The 13871-nt window shown below is 43.2% G+C and overlaps 1 long non-coding RNA gene across 1 annotated transcript; it reads left to right on the top strand.

Annotated features, from left to right (window-relative positions):
• The first annotated feature begins 8139 nt into the window (after positions 1-8139).
• On the top strand, positions 8140-9703 carry LOC139078457 (uncharacterized). Its single transcript, XR_011531409.1, has 2 exons — positions 8140-8265; positions 8386-9703. It is a non-coding gene; the product is annotated as an uncharacterized lncRNA (long non-coding RNA).
• Positions 9704-13871: the final 4168 nt, after the last annotated feature.

Here is a 13871-nt window from a genome sequence, read left to right as displayed (position 1 = left end):
CTTAGGAGGGTGGTAGTTGATTCAATAGGAACAAATGATCAGTGTTTCCAGAATCAGCTCTAGTACCATAGAGACAAGGCAAATAAAAGATGTCAAAGTGTCATTTAATTGGCTGTTTTGATGGCTACTGTCAAACTCTAGAATTATTTCTCCCTTTTGGGAGAAAGAAATTCCAGCATGATTCTTTTCTAAGAAGTCTCGGCCTAATAAATAAACAGCAGTGGAGGAACTAAGAAGAAAAGGGTTTGCATCTCTAAAAGGGCCTAAACAAAAGGGAATAGGTTCAGACAGGAGCCTGCTGAGGCTTCTTAGAGATGCCCACTCTCTGCACTGTGCTAGCACTCCGAGGCGGGGGCTGCTTTACAGTAGTGGGGTTAAGCACGGAGAGGGTGGCTCTGGCATCAGTTAGGACAAAAAGAGATCCATTTCCAACCTGGAGAAATGTTTCTCCAAGCTGATTAAGAGGGAGGATTGGGAAGAGCCCCTGTAGTTCCTTGGAGCCCCATCATTGGGAATTTGGAGGACGTTGGAAAGGCTGGTTAGAGGGTTGAAGGTGCCTGAAGAGCTTAAATTTGCAACAGTCTCTTTCCCAGCCTTCTGGCTCTTTGCAATAATAACACAAACTAGGAGGTTTTGGGTTTCATTTAGGGGCCTTCATTTGCTGGAGTTGGAGATTAAGAATTTTAGTGGTCTGGGGGCTGGCCCTGTGGCTGAAAGGTTATGTTCACATGCTCCACTTCAGTGGCCCAGGGTTCACTGGTTCTGATCCTGGGCACAGACCTACACACTGCTCCTTAAGCCATGCTGTGGCAGCATCCCACATAGAAGAGCTAGGATGACTTACAACTAGGATATACAACTAGGTACTGGGGCTCTGGGGAGAGAAACAAAAAAGAGGCGGATTGGCAACAGATGTTAGCTCAGGGCCAATCTTCCTCCCACACACACACACAAGAATTTTAGCAGTTTGTCTTTAGGTGGCGCATCTAGAGCGCAAGAGAGTCGGTTTGCCAGATTAACTAAATCTGGAGTGGACATGGTTCTCGTCCCATCTGGGTCCTTTTTACTAGAAGGGAAGGTCCTAGTCCAGCCCATTAATAAATGTACAGTTAAAAGCTACCTAGAAGCTAGACCAGAATTTTCTTTAAAAACAATCTGAAGTTGATTCTAATAGTTCATCAGGTTTTTGTGTACAAACCTGAATTTTGGTCCAATCAACAGCTTTGCAAAAGCCCTAGGAATTGCCTGACGATGTCATCTAGTGATTGCCCGAGCCCGATCATACAGCAGGGCAGTGGGTTGATCCACTGATTGTAATTCTATAGACCTTTCAGTATTTTCCCTATTAGCAGTCTTCATCCAATGCTGGGCCTGGCCTTCTCTGACAAGTGTATGAACTAGCTGATATAAGTCAGAGAAATTGGGATGATAGGTTTGAATGACTATATTCAATTCCTCACCAAATTTGTGAGAATCTTTGGCTATTTTGGGGAAATCTTTGACTATGGCTTGCAGTTCAGCTGTAGTCCAGGGAAACTGAGAGTTTAGCTTTGGATCCTCGGAAGGCTTAATTTTAAAGGTACGGTTCTGATAGCTTCAGAGGAAGAGAGAGTGGGGAGAGGTCCAGGGAAAAGGGGAAGACTGGCAGGAGAGTTAGTGTCGGGGAACTGAGGGTATGGAGGAGGTGTAGGCGTATAGAAGGGGAGGAGGAAGATGGCACTGAAGGCAGGGCCGGAGCCCTAGGGGTTGGGGGAGAGCAACATGATGGCGCCTGAACCCATTTTATCTTTCTTTAATCGTTTGTTTGCCTCAGTTAATCTTAAAATCTTATTTTGCAAAGAGGCAATTTTAGACTCGTGGTAAAGTTTGGAAACCTCAAGAAAGCAATAGAAATAGGCCTTCCCTTCAGCTTTGGAAATTGCAGAGCTGTGATTGTCCAATTCAGTTTTATTAAAAGTAAGTTTGGGGAGTTTGAAAGCTCCCTATAATGGCCATTGGTATTCTAAATGACTTTTGGTCAAGTCAGTCCATTTAGTTAGAAATGCACATGAGGAATGATGGAGGTTTTTAAATATAAAATCATCTGGGGTCCCTGTTGAGGGGTGCCCTCAAAAGATTTCGATAGCCAGGTTGAAGGCTAGACAGCACAGTTCCAGTAGAACATTCCTGCTCTGAAGGAATGGGCCAAAGGCTGAACAGCACAGTTCCAATAAACTGTCCAAAAGTTGAACAGAAGGCTAGCACAGTTTCAGTAGAAACAGTCCAGTTCCAAAAGGAATCCAACCAAAGGCTGGCACAGTTTCAAGGGACAGCCTGATTCAGAGTGGGGCCAAAGTGCCACCTGAGTGCTCGCAGACAAACAAGGTCTTAACCGAAAAAAGACAAACCTTAAAGTAGATCCTGAATAAGGTCTGGAGAGCTTCAGACACAAAGTGGGCAGAAGCTCAGACCCAGGAGGAAGACTGACCCTCAAAATCCCGGGTCGAGAGACAAGCAGCGAGCTCAGTGGGTCCTGTGTGGGGCCACACCTGTTAGCTCATGAGCCTCGGAGCCATCAGGGGTCTTCTCTGGATTCTCGTATGGGCCACCAAAATGTTGACCTTAAACAAAGATAGCCAGTTATTTCTCTAGCAAAAATAAATTTATCTGGGATCAACAAAGAATATCAATTCAGGGCCTGCACCCATAGCAAGCCATATGTAAGTCAGTAGCGGCAAAGGGAGAGGAAACTCCTTTATACAGGGGACGAGGATTGGGGATGGCTGTTGTGAACAGAGAGTTCATGGGAAGAACTGAGAGTTCCAACTGTAGCCGCTTTTCCTTGGCTGAATTGTGACAGTCTCACAGTGGCTGACAGCTCTTACTCATCAAGAAGAGGGAGTCTGTCTTTCTGTTGGGCTCTGCCATCTAGATAGGGCATGAGAGCTCCCCCTTGTGGCCTCTTGACTCCATTTTAATGAGGTTTCTGTTCACACTATACTCCTGTAACAAGGAAATGTCAGAAGAAAATGGGGTTTTAGGAGGATTAATTTTGCTGCCCTGAACAAAGGCCACGGACAGACAGAGTTCATCAACAAATAATAACTGTGAAAATGTTCTCTCTTATAATAATAAAATTATGCATTTTCTAAAGATATCAACTTTTTTTGTACGTGTGAGGAAGATCTATGCCAATCTTCCTTTATTTTACTTGGAATGCTGCCTCAGCATGGCTTGACCAGCCACGCTCGGTCCACACCCAAGAACGCACGCCTGGGATCTGAACCTGTGAACTCTGGGGCCGCCAAAATGGAGCACGTGTACTTAACCACTGATGCAGGCTTGGCAAGCCGAGGAGTCAAAAGAAAGATTTCTTGGAATCTCAAGGTCTGGAAGCAGTGCTCCTTCATTCAGAGAATAGCATGGAGTATCATGGGGACAGGACCCGTGGGCAGTGAAGAGCTCCCGGCATGGGGACAGGACCCATGGGCAGTGAAGAGCTCCCGGCATGGGGACAGGACCCATGGGCAGTGAAGGGCTGCAGGCATGGGTTGAGGGTAGGGCTAAATTTAAGGCATAGGTATGTAAGTTATCTCTTTACCAGACAAAGGAAAAATTATGTTAAAAAAGCCATTAAAATGGTATCAGTGTAGGTGGGGTGTGGTTATTGAGTGGTCCTATAATTTCAGATAAGAATCAGATGTGATCAGGTCAGGACGGCCTATGTTTCCAGAGGGTGACATAGGTTGGTATGCAGGCAGCACGCCTTGGGCTTCTCTCCCTGGGGCAGCCTCAATCCTCATCAACCACTATGACATGGGGCTGGCTTAAACAACCCTAAAGATGCTAACCTTTTGCCCTATTTTCTGAATGTAATTTTCGCAGTCTGCTGTTGTTTTTTAAAAAACAGTTGCTCATACTACCTTTTTTTTTCACAAGTAGAAGTTTTATATTTTTTCTTCTTTTAGTAGCGTCTTACTTTAATTATCATAGCCCTACAGTATAGTTAAATACCTAGTGTTGTTAGTTCCATCTCATATTCTTTATTCAAATTTTTCTTTGATAAACTTATCTAGTTTTTCTTCCTGAGACCATCAGAATCTAGTCAGATTCTCCAAAATTTTCACAGAATGTTAATTGGATTTTGTGTAAATCATTTTGAGAGTTGTAATGAATTCACGTATAATTCACTTATGGCTGAATTTATGCACATTTTTCAATAAAATTTGATGTTTGTGACTACAAGCACAGATAAGATTAGAGTCAATGAATTGGTCTAAAGTAAAAACAAAGACATTTTATCTCAGTTGCCTCCTTCACTTGAGCAATTTAGACTATAAATAGCTAAATTGGATTTAATTTCCTTTCACTTTTGCACCTAAATGTTTGGTTGAGATGTAATCCAACAATCAAAGAGCCAGTGACCGGTGGCAGGGAGCAGAATAAAATAAACAATGATCAACATTGTCAGTGAGCGGATTTAGAAACTCTTGAAGCATAATTCCCATTTCAACTTTTATTTCAACTTTGATTTTAATTCCTTACTATTTCAAATGGAAACTCATGATCCCTTTCTGCAAGGATCGGCACCTTGGGTGTTCTTATATAAATTTTTTTCTCACTTCCTCTGCCCTCCTCATGCTGGTGGTGTCTGTGCCGCTGGGTCTCCTGGCCCGGGCTAATTCTTGGTACTCTTGAATCTCTCCTGACAGCAGAAAGCAGTGCTCAGACAAGTTGAATGATTCAATGAAAATTTAATCTGATCTCATCTTAGCTGTAAGCGGCAGCCTGCTATGAACTAGAATTGTAATGCTGGGAACGATCTGCTTCCTGCAGGCCTCTCTCCCTTCTCTGCCTTGGTGAGTGACTGCTACAGGAATTTAAAGCATGTAAAAAACGTGGTAAATGTTGGTTTGTTGACTTGGCCATTGAACTGGACATCTTGCCTTCCTGCAGGTAAAATGAAAGAGGGCAATCACAGATTCTAGATTTTGTTTCTAAGGGCAACGCATTTAAGTGTATTCACTTAAGTTGCTTCTTGATGCAGTAATGTCCTGTTTTGCTTTAAAGTAGACTTCCAGCTTTGAACTCAGATATAAAAGCAAAACAAAACAAAACAACAACCAGAACGAAGGAATCTCTGTCAATAGAACACTTGAGCTGCAAAGACTGGCGACCTGAAGGACAGAGTTGACATGATGTGATTTGTCAGTTCATGATCTGAAGGAAGGGAATCCTTTATTTGTGGCTGGCTAAGGAAGGCTAGTTATGATGCAGAAAAGCTGAAAAATGGTAGAAGAAAGGAGGGACAAACAGGAGAAGAGAAAAAAGCTGGATATAAGAAAATTATTAGGAACAGAAGAAATGGCAGCTTGTAGAGTTGGTGATGCCAACGTTGAAGAAGGTTATGGTGACCACTGTCACATTGCTGGCCCCCAGTGATCCACATCTCCCAGTAGTTGCCTTTGTGTGGTCCTCTCTCTTTGAACCTGAGTTGAGACTGTGACTTATTTTAACTAACTGGAAGTGGCAGAGTGATGCTGTGTTAGTTCTCGGTCTAAGCCTTAAGAAGTTCTGCTTTTGCGCTCTTAGGAGCCATGGTCTGCCTTATAAGAATTTTGTTATCCTGCTAGAGCTATGTGGAGAGGCCGTAGGAGGAGCCACCTAAGAGGGAGAGGCCCTGAGAGAAAAGCCCAGCCATCCCAGTGTCCCAGCCAAGCCCAGGCCCCTGCTGACCTACCAGCTGGATGAATCCGCAAGAGTGACCATTGGCAAGATCAACAGAAGAGTCACCCAGCTAAGCCCGGATCACAGAATTGTAATTAAATAAAATGTTTATTGTTTTAAGCCTCTAAGTTTTGGGTTGGTTGTTAAACAGCAAAAGATAGCTGCTGGTATGACAGTGGAGGAGAAGAGTCAGAGATCAAGACCCAGTGACTACTCTCCGGGACAGCATCGTGTAATGTGAAGATGCAGGCCTGGGACCAAAGCAAGCTTGGTTCAAATCCTTACTTTGTTACTTTTTAGCTCTGTGGCCGTGGGCAAGTTATTTAATCTCTCTGGGGCTCAGCCTTATCTGTAAAATGAGAAAAATATTTCCTCCCTCACAGGACCATTAAGAAATGAAGTGAGTGAAAGTTTGGGGCACGTAGAAAGTAAGTACCCACCAAACAATAATTCTGTTCCGTCCCCTCCCTGTGCTTCCCTTGGCCTGAGAGGATGAAAGTGATCCAAACTACATTGACTCTGAAGGGTGGTCCCGTGACCTGCCAAAGGCAGTTCTGTCACAGGTCAGTTTTACACTGTGTGTGTGTATTTGATAAACAGTCATTGTGTTTCTAGGAAAAGAGGTAAACCCCTAAAGTAGAAATGATGGATTATTTTTAATGATGACAGGTTTTGGGGCCACGGCTGGAGTCAATACGCATTTGTGTCAGACCATCTGCACCTGTTCCTCTGGAGGAGCACAATTGCTCATTAGACTAAACTTCCATCATCAGGCAATGTGGAAGTTACATTCACCTTATTTTATTGCAGAAGGCATGAAGGCATATACTATATTTCCATTAGATTTTCACAAAAAAGCATTATTATCCCAATTGTTTATAAAGTTTGCTTAAGCAAAAGTTGCGCATTTTGAGGGTCAGCCCCGGTGGCCTAGTGGTTAAGTTTAGCACACTCCTCTTCAGCAGCCTGGGTTCAGTTCCCGGGTGCAGACCTACACTGTTCCATTAGCAGCCATGCTATGCTGGGGGCCCACATTCTAAAAAATAGGGGAAGACTGGCACGGATGTTAGCTCACGGCAAATCTTCCTTGGCAAAATAATATAAAATAAAATAAAAAATTGCACATTTTGAGGCAGCACTGGCTGACATATGGCAATTGTTGAGGCCTTGCCTTCATACTGGAAGCTGATTTAGGGCCCTGGAAAGAAAGAAGCCCCAGACTGAGGGTCTAAATTATGTTGAAACTGTACAGACATGAGGTTTCCAAGCCTTTTAAGAGAAACACACACACACACACACTCATGAAAGAAAGGATAAAGAAGAAAATAAATCTACTCTGGCCTCAATTTCCAATCTGTAAAATGAGAAAGCCAGACTGGAAGGTTCTGCAAGGTCCTTCCAGCTCTGAGTGCAACAGACTCTCAGATCCCGTGTCTGTGTTAGCCCTGTGTGGACAGTGAGATTAAAAACACAGGCTGCTCTCCAGCAAAACTTTAATTGCAGACCTTTAATTAGAAAAACAATCAAAGTACACTTTCAGATTATGTTTTTTAATTTTACTTTTGTGTTTTTCTTGTTTCCATTTTATTTTGAAAGAGACATGAAAGCCACAATTTTGCCAAATTGCTGCGCCCATTTCCTTACTATACGACTAACCTGGCAAGATAACCTAAAACAATTTTCTAAAATTTATTTTTAATGAGAAACTTAGGACCCTGAAATTTGTCTTAAAAATGATTTTCCTTCGGACTCTTCTAGGGCTCACAGGGTTTCCGTACCTCAATGCCAATGGCAGGGCAAAGGGACGCGGCTCAGTTTAGCAATTCCCTCGTGTTAGTCTTGTTCAAAGTTGTTTTTTTCTTAATGGCTTAGAAGAGCCATTCGATTGCTTTGATTCTAGTAGTAGAAGCTTCAATGGGGACGGTAGGTGAACGCCCGTGTAATGTTTAGTCTATTAAAATGGCCCTATCCAAAGCTTACGCAGGGTGCATTCTTACCAGGGACTCTGAATAAGGGGAGGTCATCACGGAAGAAAGCATGAGAAAATAGGAGCGCTAAAGTGAGTCTGGGAGTGCCCCTCCTCTGTCCAGATTAGGTCCCATGATTATAGTGGACATTTGTTTTCGCCCCCTCTCATGGCGAGAGGGAAGGATCTCCCCAAAGTCTCCCTGTGTGCTTCCAGAAAGCTGACTTGCCCGCAGGCTTCACAGTGGAGCATGGACATTAGACCACAGTTCCTCAAACTGTCTGTGGTGAAGGCCCAGTTTGCTTTCTCTCCCACATCCCCACACACTGTGGACTGATACTTGTGAAAAATACCATACGAATGAAGCACTGGAAAAACGACCCACAAAATAAAGACATAAAATATAAGCCTCAATTTTTTATTATTAGATTTAATCACTCTGTCGAATTGCAACAAAAGTTTGTAACCATCCTCAATTTCTATACTTATCATGTTGCAGATGATAATAGAAATGTGTGAGCAGGCCCTGGTCCGTGGACTACACTATGAGCAGCACTGACTTAGATGAGGCCAGTGGTATTCTCTGGTTCCCAGTAAGTATCTCAGGGGTGTTCTTATGTCCTGAGCTGGTCCCATTCACGTGAATGTTGGGGCTTGAGTTGAGGGCACTGGGACAATAATGCTCTGTTTTTCCTGGCTGGATGCCACCTTAGGATCACAAGAGAAGTTTGGCTTGAGAATGAATTAACACTGAGAAAGCAGAACCAATGGATCACGAGTCAGAGGCTGAATCTACTCCTGTATTGTACGGAAATATAAGCCAATAAATTAAAATTTTTTGCTTAAGCCACAATTCATCTGATTTTCCATTGTCTGTGAAAGAAAGAGTCCTATGTGATACAGTGATTAATTTGCATATTTCCCATGAACTCTCAGCCAGCTTCTCTTTTGCCAGTCATCTTTCCAAAACACAGATCTGGGTATGCCAGTCTTCTGGTTATGGAAACCTAGCTTCCCACTGCCGTCAGCATAGGTTCAAACTTCCTAAACTGTCACTCAAAGTCTTTCACAATTGAGTCTCCTACACTTTTTCAGCCTAATTTCTTGCCACTCTCGCCCTCAGGCACATACCCTATGCTTTAGCGTGACCAGACATCTACTCTCATATGTCACAAGTTTTCTCACGTTCCCTCTGCCTGGATTGCGCTTCCTCTTCCAACACCCTTTCTGACTTTCCAAGAATGGACCCTTGAGGACATAAGGTGTGCATTATTTCCCAATGTTAAGCATTAGGCATCACCATCATTCCTGCTGATTCAAGGGCTAATTTTGAGAGTGTTGGCAGGAGGACAAATTGATGCCCCCAGACATTTGATAAAAACTGCATTTAGACCCCAAAGATCTCATTTCACAGGGAGTCTAACATAGTTATGCTACCAACATCTCAGAAAGCAACAAGCTTATATGAAGTGTGACTTTAACTTATTGCAAACATGGATAAGCAAGAAATGAAAACATACATCCACACCAAAACATGTACACAAATGTTCATAGCAACTTCATTAATAATAGCCAAAAAGTGGAAACAACCCAAATGTCCATCAACAGATCAATGTATAAACAAAATGCGGTCTATCCATACAGTGGAGTGCTATTTACCATAAAAAGAAATGAAGTAATGATACATGTTACAACATGAACAAACCTTGAAAGCATTATGCTAAGTGAAAGAAGCCAGATACAAAAGGCCACATATTGTATGATTCCATTTATATAAAATGTCTGGAACTGACAAATCTATAGAGAAGGTAGATTAGTGCTAACCTAGGGCTGGGGGGAATGAGAAGATAAAGGGTGAAGGCTAAGGGGAATAGAGTTTCTTTTTACAGTGAAAAAATGTTCTAAAATTGATTGTGGTGATGGATGCACAGCCTTGTGAATATACTAAAAGCTGTTGAATTGTACACTTTTAATGGGTGAATTGTATGGTATGTAAATTAGGCCTCAATAAAGTGATTTTTAAAAAAATTTCATAGGAGTTTTATTCATAATTGCCAAAACTGGGAAGAAACCAAGATACCCAAGGTGACAGGATAAATCAACTGTGGTGGATCCAGACAACTGAACATTATTCAGTGCTAAAGAGAAATGAATTATTGAGGCATGAAAAGACATGGAGGAACCTTAAATTCATATTACTAAGTGAAAGAAGTCAGTTTGAAAAGACTGTGTACTGTACGATTCCCAACCACATGACATTCTGGAAAAGGCAAAATTATGGAGACAGCAAAGACATCAGGGGGCAGTGGGGAGGAAGAACACAGAGGACTTTTAGGGCAGTGAAAATACCCGCAGTGGTGGATACCTGTCATTGTACGTTTGTCCAAACCCATAGAATGTACACCACCAAGAGTGAAGCCTAATGGATTATCGAGTGATAATAATGTGTCAGTGTAGGTTCATTGATTGTAACAAATGTCCACTCTGGTGCCGGATGTTGATAGTGGGGGACGCTGTGTGTGTGTTGCAGGGGAAAGGGGCATATGGGAACTCTGTATTTTCTGCTCAATTTTGCTGTGAACCTGAAACTGCTCTAAAAAAATAAAGTAAGAAGAAGAAGATGAAAAAGAAGAGGAGGAGGAGGAGGAGGCAGAGTAAGAAGAGGAGGAGGGGAAGGAGATGTCATGAGGCCCATCTCACTTGGCACCAGCTCTGAAGCTTTCCCTGACCCCTCTCTCCTCTGCCTCCTGGCAGGAGAATATCTGTGTTTTCACTGTGTTCTCATTCCTACTTCTTTTACAGTTCGCGTCACTTTATCATAGTTGTTTACAGGTCTCACTTACTGAACCATGACCTGCTCAAGGGCAGAGGCACTGCCTTATTGTGTTGATGTTTCTTCTAGAAACACTACAGACTAGAGTTCGACAAAAGTTTGTTGTGTGGATGAATGAAGGACATCGTACAGCTACTCTTTTAAATGCAGCTTTAAAGGATTTCGCTCCAGAATCTGTTCTTCATGCTTTTTGGTATCCTGAAAACAGCTGCCTCCATGTGGCTCATGCCAGGGACAGTGGTCAGGATGTGAGAGGACTGTCCCTAGAAAATTGAGAATGTATGAGAATCCCAAACTAACGACTTAGCCCTCTTGAGTCTCCTCCAATGGCAGCATGTTATTCTAGTAGAGCCTGTGGAAAACACTCCTCCTGGGAGACATAAGCAAGTGCCGTCTGAAATCCAGGACCAGACTTCTGTGGTGACGTCAGTCCACTGGGAAGATGTTATGGGGCTGTGGGGAGAAGATCTCACGCTACCAAAAGCCATCTCTGCCACCTCTGCATGGCTGCCTGAAATGCTCTGGTGAGAGATTTGTTCCAGGGCTTGAGGGGAGAGAGATGTAAAGTGTGTGAGCTGTATTCCTGGAAGAGGGAGGTTTGAACTGTTATTGTCCGTTTACACTTTACTGATAGTCATGTGTAATATAGTTCTTGAAAGCAGGTTTTAAGAGGGCAATAGAGAAAACCTATAAAGACGCTGGTGCTGAGGTGGAAAAGGAAAAGATACCTGAGAGGTGACAGAATAACAAAAATAGCTTTTCTTTACTTCCCACATTTGCCAGCATTTAATGGACAAAGTGAATATTCTTAGCCACACAAGTGCTTTAATTTTAGGACTCGGGCACACTTTTTATTTTAAGAAGTCTCTTATTGACATTGTTTAAAATAGAAGCGTTGAAGATGTAGGGGATTCAGTAGTCAGGGTTCTGCTACTCACTTGCTGAACAATCTGGGGAAGTCACTCACCCTCTCTGAGCTTCAGTTTTACTCATTGATAAAAGGGGCACAATAATACCTGTCCTGCTTGCGTCCCAGCGTGGTTGTGAAAATCCACTGAGATAACGGCAAGTAAAGTGCTTTATAAATTAGACACGTAAGTTTCTTATTCACAGTTGATGTTAGTGTGGGGGGAGCAGGAGCTATGGACCTCTCCCACTAAACATCGATGGGGTTTCTTTTTGGTGGTACAAAAAGAAAAAAAACCCCAAATATTGTACCTTTAGAATCTTGTTCCTTGTTCTGAAAAGGAATCGTACCAGCATTTGGGGAAAAGCCTTTTTATTGAAACTTCTGGTAGGTGTTAACTGAAGGCACTCAGTGTATGTTAAGGATATTTATCCAACACGTGCCCTTTTAAAGGAGGCAAGCTGCTCTTTGACCATCTTTGTTGATTTGTATCAGAAACCGGAGAGGGGAGAGCTGCAGGGACGCCCTCCTGAGGAGCCCGGTGTGTTGGAGCAGTTGTCACTCACAGTGTCTGTCCCTTCTCTGATCTCTTCCTGAGATCGCTTGGCAGTTCCCAGATGTGCCGGGACCTCTCCTGTACAGTGGTGTCACTCTTGACCTGTGCAGGGTTTTTCCCTAAAACCGCAGCTCATGGTTCAAGGACAGAGACATGACTTACAGGTACTTGTGTCTCCTGGTTTCCAGCAGTAAATATTTATTAAATGAAACTTGGCTCAGGCTGCCTATCAAGGCAAGGAGGAAGTGGCACCTCCCAGCAGGTTTTGTCCTCCAGGAAGGGTACCTGTTCCTGTGTAATTGAAAGGAGACCCCACCAGAGTGAAGGCTGTCTCACCCTTTCACAGAGATCAGGTGACAGTGCTGGGCTGTGGGTGTCAGAGCAAGGGCATCACAGCTTAAGAAAGACGTGAGAAATTAGGAGACCCGTCAGAGGACAGCTGTCATGAAGATAAGGAGTTTGGAAAAGAAGATGTAGGAGGAGGGGAGGGAAGTACTGGGATTATTTAAACCTGACAGGAGGAGCCTGAAGAAAGCGTGACAGGTGGTTGATTTTTGAACATACGTGGGGTGATCATATAGAGCAGAGCTTCTCAGCCTTTTTCGTGGCAAGGCGCTCTTAGGAAGAGATCATATTTACAGGGCCCACAAGGGCACTTGGATGAGGCTGCACAAGACAAGATTCTGCCCTGGGCTTTGACACTCCTGGGTCCCACCTGCCACCTGAGGGCTGAGGGATCAACAACTTAGCATAATGTAACCTATCCCGGCCTTTGGGCAGTATATGGACTGAATGTTTGTGTCCCCCCAGTTCATATGTTGGAACCAAATCCCAATGTGATGGCATTAGGAGATGGGGCCTTTGGGAGGTGGTTCCGTGATGAGGGTGGAGCCCTCATGAAGAGGATTAGTGTCCTCATACAAGAGACCTCACAGAGCTCCCTCACCCTCTTTTTCCACCACGTGAGGTTGCAGGGAGAAGGCAACTGTCTGTGAACCAGGAAGTGAGCCTGACCAGACGCTGAATCTGCTGGTGCCTTGATCTTGGACTTCCCAGCCTGCAGAACTGTGAGAAATCAGTGTTTGTGGTTTAAGCCGCCCAGCCTGTGGTATTTCTGTCACAGCAGCCTGCACTGACTACGACAGGGATGTGTACACCTGTCAGGAAACTGATGGAGAGGGCAAGGACTGTCTTTATATTAGGTAGAGTAAGAAAAAGTAGAGTCAAAATAAAAAATGAAAGATTGAAAAAAGTGGAAAATACTTTATTCCTGGAATTCAAAATACTGCATTGTCTTGTGAAAGGATGCATGTGTGTGTATGTGTGTGCAGCAAGTCCTGATGGTCTTTATGCAGCTTAACCTTCGCTAACTTCAAAAAAATAAGTGCTACTCACTTACCCTAAGATCATTTGAAGATTTAATTATTTACATTTACTTTTTACGGTCATGTGCCCCATAGCAACGTTTCAGTCAATGATGGACCACATATACGATGGTGGTCCCATAAGATTAGTATCATGTGGCCCAGGTGTGTAGTAGGCTATACTGTCCAGATTTGTGTAGGTACACTCTATTATCTTCACACAATGACAAAATCGCCTAATGACTCATCTCTCAGAACTTATACTCATTGTTAAGTGACACACACCTGTATTGTAAACACTTCTCTAAGGCATTACAGAATGTGTATCACATCCATGCACTGAACGAACTCTGTACTGAATGCGGCTTGCAAGTAGCTTGTTAGAAACATCTTTATTACAAATTTCTTGAACGACTCACTACATGCCTTACGAAATGGGTACAATTCCATTCATGGAAAGAACACTGCTGAACACAGCTTGCAAGTAGCTTATTCAAATGTCTTTATTGAAAGTATTTAAAATACTTCGCATCATGCAT

Source organism: Equus przewalskii, chromosome 22, assembly GCF_037783145.1.
Source record: "Equus przewalskii isolate Varuska chromosome 22, EquPr2, whole genome shotgun sequence".
NCBI classification, from domain to species: Eukaryota; Metazoa; Chordata; class Mammalia; order Perissodactyla; family Equidae; genus Equus; species Equus przewalskii.
This window is presented reverse-complemented; position numbering and strand designations above follow the sequence as displayed.